Genomic DNA, 17,671 nt, shown 5'->3' with positions numbered 1-17,671 from the left:
TCTGTGAGGATCTCTGTGTGTCCACATGGGTTCCTCCTGGGCAAGGCCACCTTGTGTAAAATGATGTTTATTCGGAATCTAGTGCCAGGGGTTAAAGGGCAAGGCAGGCGGGAGCAAAAGCAACCCGGGAAGGTTTTATTTACTCAGAAGATGATTCCTGCGGGACCAGTGAGAACCGGTCCCTTCCCCTGAGCCCTGCAGCCTGACCCCATCCCTCCTGGCTTCCTCCATCCTTCTCCAGGGTCGTTTGTGCTTGCACCATCTGGACAGAAACGACCCAGCCAAGGTCACATGGGAGCTCACAGATCGGGCAGAGAAGCTAGTGCAGATGCTTGGCCCTGGCTCGCTGGGGGCCGCGGTCTCCGCTTCTGCTCCCGTGGTAACGCATTGCTGGTGGCTTTTCTGCACCAGGGCTCTGGACCCCATCCCGGGCTCTGCGGGTGCCGTGCTCCTGGGGGCGCTGGCGGCGGCAGGGAGGGGACGGGCGGGCTCTCACGCTCTCCCGGTGGAACCCCATGCGGACGCCTGGCTGTGGTCCCAGGGGGCGGGGAGCGGGGCGGGCTGGCGGGCGGAGCCAGGGGCGGGGCGTCGCCCCTCCGCGCCTGCGCCACTTCCCCTCCACTGAGAGCTTCTAGCACCCGCTTGGCTGTCGGGCGCGGTGGCCAAGTGGTAAGGCGTCGGTCTCGTAAACCGAAGATCGCGGGTTCGAACCCCGTCCGTGCCTGGGTATTTAAATTGAGGTTGAGGTTGGGGTTAGGCAGTGGGGCTCTGATGGCCTCTTATATGCTGTCCCCACCTTCTGTTGCTTGGCTTTTTAACTTCAGATTTTGTTCTTAAGCCTTGCAGAGTGCAGGCATGTCTGGGATTGCTGTGTTGCTGATGGGGCACCTACACAACCAGGTTTGGTCCTGGCATGCTGGTTTTGTATGTCCTGATGGTGGGAGGACTTCCCAGAAAGGGCATTTTGGGTCTCTGGGAATGGGTTTTATGGTTTCTGTTTGTTCCTTGAAAGGTGAGTGAACTGCACTGTGCTTGTCCCTTGGTTTTTTTCTGTCTGAGTCAGGAAGCCAACCATATTGTTCAGTTGGTGGGTGCTTATTCCTTTCCCAGCACTTGTGAACTGAGCCTTTGAGTCTGGCTGTAGCCAGCTATGACACCCCCCAAGTCATCTCTAGGGTAGACCACCCGATTTAATAGAATATTATGTTGTGAGTGCTTCCCATTCAATACACTCCAGCCTGTCTGTTCCTTTCTTTGGTTGTGTCACTCAGCACTGAAAACACTCCTCCAGATATAGTCTCACTAATGAATGGAACTTAACCTCCCTCATTCTGCATTCCATATTTCTGTTAATATGACCAGAAGTCACATTACCTTTCAATGCACTTCACAAAAGGTGGATTGAAAGTCAGCAGAGTCTCTTTGGAATAGTGTCTAAGGTTATCAAAAGATAGGATGTGGGCTCAGGCAGCAGGAAATATATTTATCATTTCCCTAATATTCCAATGATGAAAGAGATGCTTGGCTTTTCAAGGGAACGCTGAGCTAGGTGTCAGTGTCAACGTGGACTTACTTGTTACTGAATGCAAATAAAGGCAGATCAAGGTGGGTCAGATATAAGCACGGGGTGGACATGGGAGCAGAGAGGATAGGAAGGGGGAATTTCCTAAACTATTGGGTATTGCCTTAGATCCTGTCTCTGAATTTGGATTTACCGATCCTTGGAACTCTGAGGCTGGGCATTGGGTTTCCTGCTGTAGCTGGAGGTGAGAATTCCATCCCAATGGGGGGGGGGGGGGGGTGGATAAGCCAGCCAAAGTCAATAAAACAGAATCAAGGTACAGAAGAAGTCAACATACAAATTTTGGGGGAAACGTGGGCCCCCAAAAGTGAAGAGCCAGATACAGGGATCAACTATGAGCCCCAGGTCAAGGTGGGTCAGATATAAGCACGGGGTGGACATGGGAGCAGAGAGGTCTTATAATTACCGTGAAGGCCTTCGGGTATCTACACTCACTTCTGTGGGGCTGGAGGTAATTATTGGCTTAAAGGGTGAGGGGAGAGGCAGGAGACACCTACCCTGAGTTCCCTGCACGGCCTCTATTCAGCCACTCATATACCTTGGACTTCAGCTTCCTTAGTTGCAAAATTTGAAAGTTGAAAAAGGTATTTCCTATGTGCCGTGTGGCCTCATACTTTACCTTCTATCTCAGAGCCTGGGCCTTGGACGAGGAATGGGACCCCAAGCTGCCTCATCGTCTCGCTCGTGGCTGCCAAAGGTGGATCATGGAAGCCCTTTCACCCTGGGGCTTGGTCATTTTGACTTCAGGATGGGGTCTACGTGACCCTGGTTCTCCCATCCAGAGGGTCACAATCAGTGCTCCCTGATGGGCAGGCCTAGAGCTGCAGAGGCCCGTCCCCGGCCAGTTTCCTCTTGCGCAGGCCTCCCGCCATTGGCTCCCAGGTCTACGATGGGCTCAGCGCCTCTGTAGCACTGCAGTTAGAGAGCCAAGTAGTCAGACACAGACACTGCAGGCAGCTAAAACCTCTAGGACAGTGGTCGGCTCTCAAGCTGCGGTTTGCTGCTCTGTGGACTAATGAGTTTGCAGACCACTGGTCTAGGATATTTTAAAAATATAAACTACTTTAGGTCAGGCTTCTTTCTTCCTGTGAGTGAATATTATTTAACTTAAAAGCAGAATTTGACAGATGATAGATAGATAGATAGATAGATACATTCACCAGGGCCAGGGATTGAGCATGCAACCTAGGTATGTGTCCTTGACCAGGAATTGAACCCAAGACCGTTCTGTGTGGGGGGCCGACTCTCTAACCCACATGTGTCAAACACAAGGCCCACGGGCCAAATCCGTCCCGCCAGGCCTTGCAATGTGGCCCGCACCGCGCTGTCATCACTGCACTCCGCTGCGTTTCCATCACAATGACAGTTTATGACTGTTCAGTAAACCATTCGGCCCGCGATTTAGGCTGGATTTTAGATTTTGGATCCTTCTCTGATTGAGTTCGACACCCCTACTCTAGACTCTTCCTGCCTGCAAGCTCTTGATGCAGTTCCACAAGTTCCTCTGTCCTCCTCAAATCTGGCTGCAAACCAGCGAGATCAGACACTGGATCAGAGTCGGCTCAATCCCTTAGACAAGACTCGGGTGTCCTCTCCTCTGATTCCCCCACCTGATGAGTCAGCTTCTTGTCTGGGACCCCTCTGTGCGTCTCACCTCCTGGCGGGGCGCCTTGAGGGCTGGGACAGTGTCTCACTCAGGCCTGTTTCCAGCACCTGGTACAGAAACAGAGACCTGGACCAGAGAGGCCCCACCTGAGGGACTGAGGAAGTCCTCCCTGACGACTGACATGGTGGCCGGGCTCCAGGAGGCCCAGGAATTGTCCGAGCAGCACAAGCTCAAATATGATGACTAGATTGCAGCTGAGCAAACAGGGGCACTCCTCTTTCTCCCGTGGACTTTCTGACCTTGCACGTAAAATGGAATTTCAAATTGAGAAACAAATACTGCCCAGCTGGCGGGGCTCAAGGGTCGAGGGTCGACCTATGAACCATGAGGTTATGGTTCAATTCCTGGTCAGGGTACATGCCCGGGTTGTGGGCTCCATCCCTAGTGGGAGGCTTGCAGGAGACAGCTGATCAATGATTCTCTCTCATCATTGATGTTTCTCTCCCTCCCTCTTCCTTTACCTCTGAAATTGATTAAAAAAAAATATACACACACACACACACACACACACACACACACACACTGAGTGGCCAGATTATTATGATCTCTGGACACATAATAATCTGGCCACCCAGTGTGTGTGTGTGTGTGTGTGTGTGTATAGGAGGCCCAGTGCATGCATTTATGCATGGGTGGGGTCTGGCCAGCCTGGCCAGGGGGAGGGGATATGGGCTGCTGGCCAGCCTGCCAGCTGGTCGAACTCCTGGTCGAGGAGACAATTTGCATATTAGACTTTGATTATACAGGATATACACTGAGTGGCCAGATTATTATGCATTCAAAGATCATAATAATCTAGCCACTCAGTGTATATTTTTAAAAAGAAACAAACATTCTCTGTAAATAGTTTTTACTAGTAAGTGCAAAAGGTCCAAACCCATCCTTCTGGACAAAAGTCACCAATTAGGAATGGCAGCAACCCTCCAGCCCTCTCCTTTTAGTGGAGTGGGGCAAAGAGAAAGGAAGTGACAGGCCAAGAGAAAGGAAGGGATTCGTTCAGGCCACCCAGGAAGCTCTCCATGTATCGCAGAGATGGTGCTCTCCTGCAGGACGGCACATCTGTTTGGGAAAGTCTGCTTCGTTATGACGTGGCACGGACCCAGGGGAGGGCCCATCTCTTTGCCAACCTGGGAGCCAAGCCGCCCCTCACTTGTCTCATGTTCACCCTGGTCAACGGGAGGAGCACCGAGTGACCGAAGCACCAGGCCTGACCGCAGTACTCGGTACACAGGTTGGGTCCCCAGGAGATGGACCCCTAGTTCCTCCGGAGCACGGGACTGACATTTTCCAGGCACTCACCCCGCCGTGGGAGCCTCGCAGAGAATCCCGCGGGAGATGGCGGGGCCGCTGGGCCACTGGGGCTCCTTGTGTGACCTTGCAGCTCAGCCTCACTCCTTAGGTCATGTCTGGAGGGCGGAACCCAAGCATTGGGTGTTGGGAAACCCGAGTCGAATGCTGCCTCAGCCTCGCTAACATGTTGCCACACCTGGAGAGAACAGACTGCCTTCTGGGGAAGCTACCCCTTGGCTGCTGCTTGTGGGCCGGGGGGGCGTGTCCTACCCAGTGACGGGGTAGAGGGCTCTGTGTGTCTTGGCCGAATGCAGAATTTGTCGTCAACAACAAAGTCAGAAACTTCACAAACTTTTCTTCCTACGGTCACGCTGGGAGAAATCCCAGGGAAACGCCACACGCCAGGCTTGGCAGTGATGACACGGGGGCCCAGGTTCAGAGATACCTTATCAGAGGTTGCCCCGAAGTCAGGAACTGACACAGACCAGCGCTACCAGTGCGGCTCCTGCAGTGACGGTCTCGTGGCCAGCCGGCCTTTCCCCGGACCTCTGGAAAGGGCTCAGTGCCAGGGGCCGTGGGTAGAGCAGTTCAGCTCCCCATGCTCGGCTTCCGGATCAGGAAAGCGGGGTTCTCCTCCCTCCACTTCACAGCACCTTGCTGTGTTGCTAGAGATGGGGCAGGGGTTCAGCGTGAGCAGGGGACAATACTGGACCGTGGTGTTGAGTTTCACACCGTGAACAGTTAACGGGGACTGGAGGCCACTGTGCAGGTTGGCTGTCCTGCCCTTGGAGGGCGGGGTCACCCTCTGAGAGGAAGCTGGTGAAAGCAAAAGGTGATGGAGGGAGTGCAGGGGGGGGGGTCAGTGGAGCTCGTGCCTGGGGGGTCTGTGGGGCGGGTTTGGGGCAGCCAATCCCATCCAGTTGTGGCAAAGCTGGGTTCTCAGCAAATACCGAGTGAGGATGTGTTTTGTGCCAGGCGCCGGGATGCAGGAGCCTTTAGAGACAAAACTTCCCGCCCTGTGGCGCTCACATCGTGGGAGTGGGAAGCAGAGATCAGCAGCAGGAGACAGAATATATTCGAGTGAAATGTGTGGCATTGTAGAGGGAACAAGGGTTATGGAAAGGGAAACATATCTAAATTGGGGGATAAGACAGGGTGGGGAGCCCTAACTGGTTTGGCTCAGTGGATAGAGCATCGGCCTGCGGACTCAAGGGTCCCAGGTTTGATTCTGGTCTGGGGCATGTACCTTGGTGGCGGGCACATCCCCAGTAGGGGGTGTGCAGGAGGCAGTTGATTGATGTTTCTCTCTCATCGATGTTTCTAACTCTCTATCCCTCTCCCTTCCTCTCGTTAAAATAAAATAAAATAAAATAAAATAAAATAAAATTAAATAAAATAAAAAATCAATAAAATATATTAAAAAAAAAAAAAAAAAAAAGACAGGGTGGGGAAGGGGCTGCAATTTAAAACAGGCCAGCCTAGAATAAGGCAAGCTAGGGAGCAAGGCCAGTGTCTCCAGCTTTAGGGCTTTAGGGGTTTTGGTCCCTCCCCGTCCTCCTTCCAGAGATGAGTGTGTGCAGGACTCTGGGAGGATAGCTGGGACATTAAGATTGTCCTCCTCACACCACACCTGCACCTCAGGGGCTCTGAAGCCAGCTTGCTAAGGAACCTGACTCCTGGGAGATGATTTTTTAGGGGGGCAAAAAGGACCGAAGTACTACAAGGTAGAAAGGGCAAAGGAGCATGAATGCCCTGGAGACTGGGCCTCCCTGAGATATTCACTTGGGATGGGATAGAGGGGGTGGGGGTGGGGGTGAGGGTAGCGGGGCGGGGGGGGGGGGTGGGAGGGTGGGGGTGGGGGTGGGGGTGAGGGTAGCGGGGGGGGGGGGGTAGGAAGGGTGGGGGGCTGGTGGAAAGTGCACTAGACCAGGGAGGAGTTGGGTGGAAGGGGCTGGTCTCAGGCCTGCACTTCCTACAGGATCCTGGCCAGTGATTTCACCTGTGAATGTGGATTATAATACCTCCCTCCCAGGTCACTGTGGGAGTGTAAGAAGCTCTTAGCACACAGGCTTGGCACCTAGGAATTTTCCCCCCGAGAGCCATCAGTGTCATAGTATGATCGCTACGGCAGGATTTATCAAATTCCAGAGGTAACCCATTGGTAGGTCATGCAATAAATGTGACAGTTTGCAAGCAGCTTTTTTTTTTTTTTAATAGATCAGAAGAGGATAACATAAACATATTCATGTACATAAGCATTTCTCATAAAACACTTATATCCATATACAGACATTTCCTACCATGGGGCATCCCTGCCCGCGTGAAAGCCATTGTTCTAAGGCCGTAAGGTTTAGATGGCTGTAAGGTTTTTGTAACCTTCATCATTTGCATGAGACGGTCACCGTTGTTGCCATATCAGAATACTAGTTGTGTTACTTACTAAACACTTGCCTTTGAGTGGGCTCACTTTAACCGCTTTAGCCCCCTTGTAACATTAATATTCATGAAGTTTACATTTAAAAAATATATTTGTGCCCTGACTGGTTTGGCTCAGTGGATACAGCGTTGGCCTATGGACTCAAGGGTCCCGGGTTTAGTTCCGGTCAAGGGCATGTACCTTGGTTGTGGGCACATCCCCAGTGGGGAGTGTGCTGGAGGCAGCTGATCGGTGTTTCTCTCTCCTAGATGTTTCTAGCTCTCTATCCCTCTCCCTTCCTCTCTGTAAAAAAATCAATTATACACACACACACACACACACACACACACACACACCGTATTTTCTGGCATATAAGACGACCCCCTAATTTTACAGTTAACATAGGTTTAGGCCTATATACGCTGTATAAGACTACCCCCCACTTCTGAGGCAACACCAGTTCTTTTTTTAATAGACCGCCTCTCTGACTCTGGCCAATCTGAGCAGGCTTTTTACTAGTTTCAAAAGTTGTCTTATATGCTGGAGAATACTTTTTTTCTTTTCTTTTTTTTAAACTCAAAACCATCTTGCATCTTTGGGAAACGTTGGTGGTAAGAAGCGTGACTGTGACACACTTGCTCAAAGTCAGGCTGAGGCCCAGCAGCATCCAAGCCCTCAAAGACCCTTCTTGCCCCTGGAGCTAGGCCCGCCCCCCTGCCCAGCTGAGTTGTGAGTGACAGGCCTTGTGCTTCGGGACTGGCTCAGGATCCAGTGTGGAGGCCAGGGCCCTGGGATGTATCTTTCTCTTGTGAACCGTGTGCCGGCCCCCATACCACATTGGCAGAATGTCCTTTCTCGTCCAGTTTTGATGCCATTGATGGGATTAGGTGCTCCCCCAGGGCCATCGCCTTTGATGTCCTCAGGAGATTTCAAACTCAGGAAGCAAATGGTAATCTTCCACAGGCTCCTCTGGGACCAGCACCGGGTAAACCCATTACATCCCTGCCCTTTCATCCCCCAGGACACCAGCTCCTCCGGCTCCTCCTGGCTCCTCCAGTCTCGAAGATCCAAGGGTTTGTCAGATTTAGAGAGAGCAATAAAAGGGGAAGAGAAAGCAGAGCTCAATCCCCAGACCCCCTCCGGCACCCGCAGCATCACCAGCAATGTCAGGCCATCTTTTTTTTCTCTCTCTTTTAATCCTGGGCTCCTACAAAATGGGGATTACAGAGGCCTGGGGCCAGCGGCCTGCCCTGCCCCCATCCCTCCTGGAGCCTCTCTGTCATGGGAGCACCTGATCCTGCACATCTGTCTGTCTCCTGCCCTGAGATCTCCATGTTGGGGGGCGGGGGAGAGAGGAAGGGGAAGGAGCTGGAAAATTAAGCAGAGAAACCACTCAGCCCCCATAGCATGAGGGTTTAAGGCATGATTTGGATCGGTGAGGCTCACAGCCAATACCTGTCAGGCAACAAACAGGGATGTCTCATTATTTTCTTTAAGTCCAACTCAAGGGCTCTATCTGAAGAGAGGTGTGGGGTGGGGAAGCTGTAATTCAGTGCTATTTAGTGCTACTCACTTCCTCTCCCATGGTCCTCAGAGTCCTGGCCGTCTTGAGGATGGGGATGTTGGCAGAGGCCTGTGGGTGCTCCAGACTGGTCTCAGATGAGAGGGTGGGGCAGCAGGTTGAGAGGGGGTTCCACGCAGCTCAGACCCCCCCTCTAATCTTGGGACGGTCCCCTCCACCTCCCCAGAGCCCCAGCAGGGGAACATCTGGCCGGCGGGCTGCTTAGGCCCTTGAAATCATTTGGTCTGAAATCAGGGGTGAGCTCATTACATGTCTGAACAAATATAGCAAGCGAATTTTTAAAAATGTATTTTTATTGATTTCAGATAGGAAGGGAGAGGAGAAGAGAGTTAGAAACAACCATGATGAGAATCATCCATTGGCCGCCTCCTGCACACCCACACCACCCTCACCCCAATCCAGCCAGCAACCTGGTGGGCACGTGCCCCGACCAGAATGGAACCGTGACCTCCTGGTTCATTAGTCGATGCTCAACCACGGGGCTAGGGGACAGCGGCTTGCTGGGGACAGCAAGCTGATTTTTAAGTTGATAATTTTTAAAATATATTTTATTGATTTTTTACAAAGAGGAAGGGAGAGGGATAGTTAGAAACATCGATGAGAGAGAAACATCCATCAGCTGCCTCCTGCACGCCCCCCACTGGTACATGCAACCAAGGTACATGCCCTTGACCGGAATCGAACCTGGGACCTTTCAGTCCGCAGGCTGATGCTCTGTCTATCCACTGAGCCAAACCGGTTTTGGCTAAGTTGATAATTTTAGATAGCCCACAAATTATATTACAGATACCCAAATGGCTCCTGGGCAGGAAAAGGGCTCCCCACCCCTGCAGAGCCCAGGTTTTCAGAAAGCACAGCCAGGAAGAGGGGTTATCTGTGGTCCCCTGGAACGGGAATGGAAAACACAAAATGGACATCGGAGAAGCTATGCTATTGGGTACTAGGCTTGACCTTTTACTTGTTATCTCCTGGTTTTGACACCAAAGCCCCGCTGAACCGCCTGGCCAGCTCCGGTTCCCATGGGGAGGTTGAGGCCGGCTCCTGGGGCGGGACCAGGCCCAGGAGCAGAGCCGAGCTGCCAGCAGGGGGCTCTCGGCTCTGGCCTTCCCGGGCAGAAGCGCCCACAGCAGCGGCTGGGCTGGGACCAGCCCGAGAGGAAAGGGGAAAATTACTGGAGCTCAGAGGCGGGAAGGGCTGCGTGGCCGGGAAGAAGGCAATGGAGTTGAGGCAGGCAGTCCGACTCGATCCCGGGGAGAAGGCGCCCAGGCCACCCCCTGTACCCCGCCACCCGCACGGGTGCCCTCCTCCCGTCGGTGCCGCAGGCCGGTGCGGGCGCCGCAGGCTGGAGCTGGAGCGGGTGGCGCCACCGAGGGGCGGGCGCAGGGCGGGCCGGGGCGGGGCGCTGGCCGCTGGGCTCCGGAGGTGGTGCAGGCGGGCGCTGGCCGCGTCTGTCCTCCGGGAGGGAGCCGCGGGGCGCGGAGCCTTCCTGATGTGTCACCAGCACGTGGAGCCAGCGCCGCCGCTCCGGCGAGCGGGCACCACTCGCCCAACTTTGGAGACATCTCCGCGCCTCGCTCCGCTCCCCGATGGATGCGCCGGGCTCGTGCGTGCGCCCTGGGGCGGGGGCGGCGGCCCCGGGGCCCGGGCAGGTGGAACGGGGAGATCACCGCAGGGCACCCGGGACGTCGGGGTGCAGGCCCGGGCTCGCAGCGGCTTCTCGACCCCCTCCTCCCGGCCCCGGTGCGCCCCGCTCGGCCCTGTGCCCCGCGCCCCTTGGACCGGAGCGCAGGTAACGAGGCGGCGCAGAGCTGGGCCCCGCGCTGCGGCGTGGGGTCTTGGCGAAGTTCCTGGCGTCACTCTGGTGCTCGCCAGGCTGCTGGGCGTGGGGTGGCTGGGTCCCCGCAGCTCCCCAAGCCCGATCCTCCCGTCCTGTGCGGGGGGATGGGGGCGGGGGTGGCCTGGGAGCTGCCGGAGCTTCTCCGGGTAACCCTTCCAGGGCTGGTTTCGGCCGAGGTGGGGCGGGGCGGGGCGGGTGCCTTCTTCGGGGGACGCTGCTCACGCCGCTCGGACCCTCGGCCGAGACCATGTGCTGAATAGCGTGCGCGGGCCGCCGGCCGGCCCAACCCGAGGGACACAGTCTGGGGCGCGCCCGCACCCCGAACTCCTCGGAACAGCAAGACGGGCGGGAGTTGAGGGCTGGGTCTTTGCGGGCGAGATGAGAGTGTCGGTTCAACTGGCCTACAAAGTCCCAGTCCTCGGCTCCCCGGGAGCTCAGTGCCCGGGCTGGGGACCTGGCCCCTGCGGCCGCCGCCTCCCGGGGCCACGCGGGAGCTGGGCTGGCCGGGCGCGCTGGTCTCGGACGCGGTGCGGCGGCGATTCCAGGGCTCCCCGCGCGTCCCGGGAGCCACGGGAATGCGCTGGGGGGTTGGAGTTGGTCTCTGTGTGTGAGTCGTGTCCTCCGGGTGGAGGGAGATCCCCGCGGGGCAGACCGGGCGCAAGGGCGGAGAGGTGGCTCCCTTCTCCCCGACGCGCCGAGCTCCTTCTCCTCCCAGGGCCTACCCCACCCCGCTGCGCATTCTGGCGCCGCAACCTTGAGCTTGGGGGCCAGGAGGACCTCCTGACTTATAAGGAGTTGCTCCTGGAGAGATGATGGGACGCGATTCCGAGGTATATAGCTCCTGGAGACCTAGAAACCCCTGTCCCTTCCTGTCCCCCACTATAATTTTTAAAAAAAAGACACATTTTTTTGTGGGTGTGTTCCTAATGGCTCGCCTTTTGTTCCCTGGCATATGCCACATACACAATGCTGGCCCGCCCTGAGTTCTCTTGAGGGTGTATGCTGAGATTCTTCTCTTAAACCCTCCAGCCCAGCGATTTTCAACCGGCTGGCTCAAGACTTTTTGATACCTGCAATACCTGACTGTTTAGTCAGGGGCACTGACCTCTTTCCCTCGGGTTTGTCAAATAAAAAGATGACAACCGCCTAGTGTGAGTGAATCAAAATTATACTTTTTTTTTTTGTCAGATCGGCCAAAAAATACATATATTTTACGGTGTGCTGCAGGGTGTTGTTAATAATGTGATGTGTGCCATGAGAGGACAAAAAGGTTGACAACTGCCGTTCTACCCAAGAACTTCTCTACCCCCTTCAAAGAAAGCCCCCCGGCCACCCCTGGGAGCCCGGGTCTGCTTGGTGGTGGGACTTCTATTTTGTATTGTGTTTTGGCTGTCAGGGCAGTGGGGGGCCTTGGAAACACACTGGGAGCCGTGCAGTGAGGTGACCTGAACTGAAGGAGGAGGGCACGTTGACCAAACAGCATGGCCCTTGCTTCCCCTTCTTCCTGGCTTTGGAAAACAGGAGGGGTTTCTACCTGTCGGCAGGAGAGGGGGGGGGGGGGGGGGAACCAGCTCAGCCAGGTTGACCCACCTCTAGCGAAATGGTGCAGAGACCCATTCTGGAAGGTTTTCCCCACAATCTTCCCTGACGCCTGTGGGCCAGTGTAGACTCCCCACCTCTATCCCCATGTTCGTAGCCGTGTGGGGTGCTGGACCTGAGTGGTTCGGAGGGGAGCCCCATGGGCTGGGAGGTCGCTAAATGGAGCGGCCATGGCCCTGGACACTCACTGCCGTTGGCCCCGTGCGAGTTTGTCCTAAAGGCTCCCATCCGTGGACCATGCAGGCGCCAGGATTACAGGAGAAAAGAATTCCTTTGGCTCCGTCCTGCAGGGTGCGTGCGTCTTGACCAATTCTCGCTGTTGGGGCAGAGTTGTCTATGGGTGGACTGGGGGGTGGACTGGGTGGGCGGGGGGGGGGGAGCTTCAAAGCGGAGGCCTCGCCCTCATTAAGAAAAAACACTCTCTCCGAAGAAGCACGGAGTCAGGCTGGGAAAACCATGCTCTCCCTTTGAACCCGGGCCTCTCCCTGCCCGGGGGAGTCAGTGTCTCAAAGGGAACGAAGTGGAAATCTCCAGAATAACGCGTGGTCGTAAAAACACACCCGCAGGCCCGGGCTGCGGCAGTGAGACAGGGAGACACGGGAAAGCCAGCAGAGGTGGCTGCACGCAGAGCCCAGACCGGGGACCCCCCGTCTCTGGAAAGAAGGCGGAGGAGCCTGGCAGCGCCCCTGCCCTGGGCCCGGCGACAGGCAGCTTTCCCTCAGGCCGAGCCCTCTCCTCCCGGCTGACCCGCTTTTAGGGATTTTTTAAGGAAGTGGCTCGGTGCTTCCTTTCTTTGGGGGAAGGGAGCAATTAGGTTTTTCCTTCTTGGGATTTTTTTTTTTTTCCTTAGCAAAATGGGACTGAATCAGTTACACAGCAGGCTGGCCAGCCCTCCTGCAGCAGATTTGCGAGTGGACTTAAGCCATTGTATTTAGGAATTGCGTTTACTTTTTCATGGAGAGCTTTTTGGTTTTGCTGTCCCTTTTGAATTCTCTCGTAGTTTTCCTGGAGCAGATGCCTCCTACCTCCCCCCACCCCCATCCATGCCTCTAAGGTGGGCACCTCTAGGCTCTGTGAAGTCAGACTTGTTTGCCCGGGAGGGAGCCGGCTCCAGGAAGCAGCGAGATGCAAGGTGGAAAGCTGGTGGGAGGGCAGGGTTTTAACCAGACCCGGGGAGGACTCCCGAAATCCAGCGGGAGGCCAGGTCCTGCCTGCCTGCATTCCCTCCGCTCTTGAGTAAATTGCAACCTGGTAAATAATTAACCTAACCCTTGCAGCTGTTTTAGCTTTTTTTTTTTTTTTTTTTTTTTTTTTTTTTTTTTTAGAAAAAGATTCCAACCTCTGAAAGATTAAAGATCAATTTCTGTCCAGGAGGATTGGCTTGACTTAGGAGGTGTGTTGGGAGAAGCCAACCCCCTCGTCTCCACCCACCCTGTCTCAGCCACTCCAGAAATTCAGAGACTTAAAGACCCCTCCACTGTTGGTGGCACCAGGGGGGTGGGGAATGGAGAAGAGGGGGCGCTCTGAGCTGTGTCCCCAGATCTCCCTCCATGCCCCTTTGCCCGAAGCCAAGCTGTCTGAGCCCTCGGTGTTCAGGGTTTGATTCTGTCCCACAGCTGGTACAGTGACGGCTTGGCCCTCATTCCTGCGCGGAGCGGATTCTGCTGCCAGGCCCGTTTGCGCCTCTCTGCACGGGACGGTCAATATCTGTGGCCTGTCTCCGGGCTTTTACAGGAAAGAATAGCGCTCCTAATCGGTGACACATCTAGGAAAGAGTTGTCAGAAGCCAGGGGTCCGTCTGGGCTCCTTGAAGGGTTTTTCTCGAAGCAGCCCAGGGCGAGGGCCGTGAAGGTGGAGTCTGGGTCCAGATGAGCTGGGATTGGAGTCCGAGCTGCTCTTGGCCAGCTGGGTGGCCTCTGACAAGTAACCTCTGTGCCCACTTCTCCCCTGGTGAACGGGGGTTCTGATACCGGCCGTGGAGACCTGTGGCGAGGCTTAGATGAAAAATGTAGGCACGGCGCCTGGCACCCCACAGTAGACCTTTGACTGGCAGCCCTCATCCCTCCACTCTCTTTTAGAATCGGCCTGTGCGTACGTGCCAGTGGAGAAGGATGCAGCGTGAGTGAGACTCCGGGCTTGTGGGTCTCGGTTGCCTGCTGGCGTGTGGCCTCGGGCAAGTTACCCAACCTACTGGCCACCGTGGCTTTGTAATCATAAGGCCGGGATAATGTCTGGGAACCCCTTCCCCCGAAAATATATTTTATTGATTTTTTACAGAGAGGAAGGGAGAGAGATAGAGAGCTAGAACCGTCGATGAGAGAGAAACATCGACCAGCTGCCTCTTGCACACCCCCCACCGGGAATGTGCCCGCAACCAATGTACATGCCCTTGACCGGAATCGAACCTGGGACCTTTTCAGTCCGCAGACCGACGCTCTACCACTGAGCCAAACCGGTTTCGGCAGGCCTCTTAGCTTTTACTGTCCACCAACCACGCCGGGGACTGGGCTGGGCTGGGCTGGGGTGCCAGCCGTGGGTATGGGAGGGATGGCCTCTCGCTGCCCACGCCTCACCTCACCTCAGCCCTGAGAGCAGATGAGTGGTGGGAGTCCTCTGTGGTGGTGGAGGCTGAGGCAGAGGGGGGACAGGCTCTCCCAGGGCCTCGCAGCTACGTTTGGGGCCCCAGGAGCCCAACCCCCAGCTTTCCAGGTGCGTCAGGGCCTCCCAGGTTGGGCGCCGGTGAGCTTGGGCTGTGGCGCCGGAGGCACCGGAGGTGAACGGGCCGGATCAGCCCTGGGTGTGCAGATGCGGCCACCTCGCCCATCTGCTCGGCAGTGCAGCCGCCTGAGGCCCCCAGGTTCCGGTTCTGACACTGAGCACATTTCATGAAAGGTCTCCAGAAAGGTGAACGGCCTCAGCTTGGTCTGGGATTGCTCGCTCACTGACCCAGTGGACAAGCTAAACGCTCCAGTGGGACCAGTCAAGCAGGGTGCAGAATCGAAGGGATGGAGGGGTGGGGAAAGGAAATGAGTTGATATTCCAAAAAATACTGAAGAGTGGTCATCATGGAAAAAAATATCCATTTCATTGGACTTCCTTATACTTTAATTTTTTTTAATTGATTTCAGAGAGGATGGGAGAGGGAGAGATAGAAACATCAATGATGAGAATCATTGATCGGCTGTCTCCTGCACGCCCCACACTGGGGATCCAGCCTGCAACCCGGGCCTGTGCCCCGACCGGGAATTGAACCGTGACTTCCTGGTTCGTAGATCGACACTCAACCACTGAGCCAAGCCGGCCTGGATTCCTTATACTCTTTTTATGGCTCAGGGATGTTTTCATTGTGGATTTCCAATGGAAGGTGGAGCTAGATCATCATCTTTTTGCTGCTTTAGAGCCTCTAATCCAGTCCTTCCCACTGGCCCTGGGCAGTGGGCAGGGCGCACAGACGGACACGGAGCAGGTGACTTCTCACCCACTGCGCGGCTCCCTCCCTCCTCCCCTTGGCACAGTGTGGGAATTTTGAAATCGCCCTGTAGCCAGACCCCTTGTGCTCGCTGCCCAGGAGAGCTGGGGAGGGAGGTGCGATGTGGAAAGATCCACGGCCTGATTGCAACCTCAGCTCTGCCACTGCGGGCTGGGGGCCCCCTCCGCTGTTCTCTGGGGTGTGGGCCTGGATCCAGCGTGCACCCCCGGGAGAATCGGCTGGGCTTCTGAGCCAGGAGGTGCAGAGAAGGGCATGCAGGAGGGAGGCTGGGACCTGGGGCTGTGGTTGGGAGGAGTGGGAAGGGGGAGGACGCGGAGATGTGCAGCTGGGAAATTTGGATCCGTCTGTGAAGACTTTGCGGTTCATTCTCATGGAACTCACTTCCTCCGGCTGGATTTCTGCCCTGGGCGAGGGCCGTGAAGGTGGAGTCTGGGTCAATGTGTGGGGCGCGAGGGGAAACACTGGCTTCTCCTTCGTGGTGACAGGCATACATCCTGGTCTTCCCAGGCGGACGTTTAAGCAAGAACCCTCTAGCTGCGTGACTCGTGCAAGGTAGACCTCCTCCCCCACCTTCTGGGAAGCTTCTAGGCTCATGACACCTAGCCTTAGGGGAGAGAGAGCTGGGCGGGAGGCAGGAAATGCTTTCCTGCGTAAGGCGGGCGGCAGGCACAGGGTGCTGCAGGCACAGGGTGCTGCAGGCACAGGGTGCTGCTTTTGCATTGGGAAACCTGGGCACTCGCGGACTCCCTGGGTGCCCTTGGGCCAGTGGTGTGCCTTGCCGAGACTCGGTTTCCCCGTGTATGTTAATGCATGCCCTTGCTGTGGGGCGCGGTGAGAGTCCTGGGTGAGAGGCCGGGCCTGTGGTAGCAGGGAGTCCGCGGTAGCTGTTCTCAGGGGGCACCCTAGTTCATCCCGGGGCCTGTGGGGCCAGTGAAGCAACCCCAGCGAGGTCAGGGAAGGACCACCTGGGCCTGGCAAGCCTGCCTGCGGGCCTCCCATCTGGGGAGAAAACTTTAGAGGAAAAGCACGTCTTTGCTGTGTACGCTGAGGTGTGTGTGTGTGTGTGTGTGTGTGTGTGGAGGGGGTTCCTGCTCCCTCAGAGACAGGCCTGGTGCAGACATCACCCCCTTTTCCAGGGGTGGGTTCATGCCGTCAGTGGAGGGAGAGGTTAGTAGGAGAGTCAGGGCAACATTCTCTTGAATGTCTTCCTACTCGAGCTTGCTGCTTTAGGCTTAAGAACACACGAGAGAGAAAAAAAAAACCTTTTTTTTTTTTTAAAGAAAATGTGTCTTTGGTTTTGGAATTTCGAGGGTGATTAAGCAGATACTTGGAAGCAGGGCTTTGTATATAAGCAAAATGCTGGTCTCCGACTCGCCTGGGCTGACCACTGTCTCCCTGGGAAAAGCCCGCCGCTTGCTCCCAGCTGGTGAGTGCGAAGGGCTCACCCCGCCCCTGGCCCAAGTCTCTCCCCCTCTGCCCCCTCCTCCTGCGTCTGGTGATAGCAGGCGCTGACTGTCACTCAGGTCTGGGCGCCCGCTAACCTTGGCCAGATCGCTGAATGTTAAACCATCTGGCAAAATATCACGTTTTGACAATGGGCCTTTTCTCTGTCGATGGAGGCGAAGGGGGCAGTGCTGGGTGCTGGAGAGCCTCTTAGGCCTGGACAGTGGACAGGGGCAGGGTCCAGGATCCCGCCTTTGAATGTAAGGGGTGGGGACGGAGCTGGGGCCCTGCTCCTTAAAATAGAAGTCGGCCCCCAAACCGTCATCCCCAGCCCCCCATTTCCAGAGACTGAGAGCGGGAGGGGGCTGCTGCCGACCTGGGAGACTCCGGCATCCTCCCTCTCGTCCTTCCGGTGGGTTTTGCTGTAATCAGACAAGCCGTGACAAATGCCCGTTGCCCCTCGGCTGGGAGCTGAGCGGGGCCCTGAGCCCTGCCTGGAACCCCAGCCTCCTCCACTGGGGAGCCATCATTAGGCAACAGAAGAGTTCACGGGCCCTTGATTCAATAAAGACCCTTTTATGATGTTGATTTTTCCCAGAAAAATATTACCGCTTTGCCCCGTTCGCTGCATTTAGACGTGTAATCATATTAGACGGAGCCGCCCCGGGGACTGAGGTTACGCAGTTCGGGTTTTCACCAAAGCCTGCTCCCCGGCTTCAGAGGAAAACTGTGTCCTTGGGAAATAAAAAAGAAAAAGAAAAAAAAA

General features: G+C 55.8%; 1 long non-coding RNA gene and 1 other non-coding gene across 2 annotated transcripts; both read left to right on the top strand.

Annotated features, from left to right (window-relative positions):
* Positions 1-17,671, top strand: LOC118728079. The gene is made up of 3 exons (XR_004990781.2): positions 1-17; positions 13,105-13,115; positions 16,314-17,671. It is a non-coding gene; the product is annotated as an uncharacterized LOC118728079 (long non-coding RNA).
* On the top strand, positions 653-724 carry TRNAT-CGU. Its single transcript has one exon. It is a non-coding gene; the product is annotated as a tRNA-Thr (tRNA).

Source organism: Pipistrellus kuhlii, unplaced genomic scaffold (genome assembly GCF_014108245.1).
Source record: "Pipistrellus kuhlii isolate mPipKuh1 unplaced genomic scaffold, mPipKuh1.p scaffold_m20_p_28, whole genome shotgun sequence".
Lineage (NCBI taxonomy): Eukaryota > Metazoa > Chordata > Mammalia > Chiroptera > Vespertilionidae > Pipistrellus > Pipistrellus kuhlii.
This window is presented reverse-complemented; position numbering and strand designations above follow the sequence as displayed.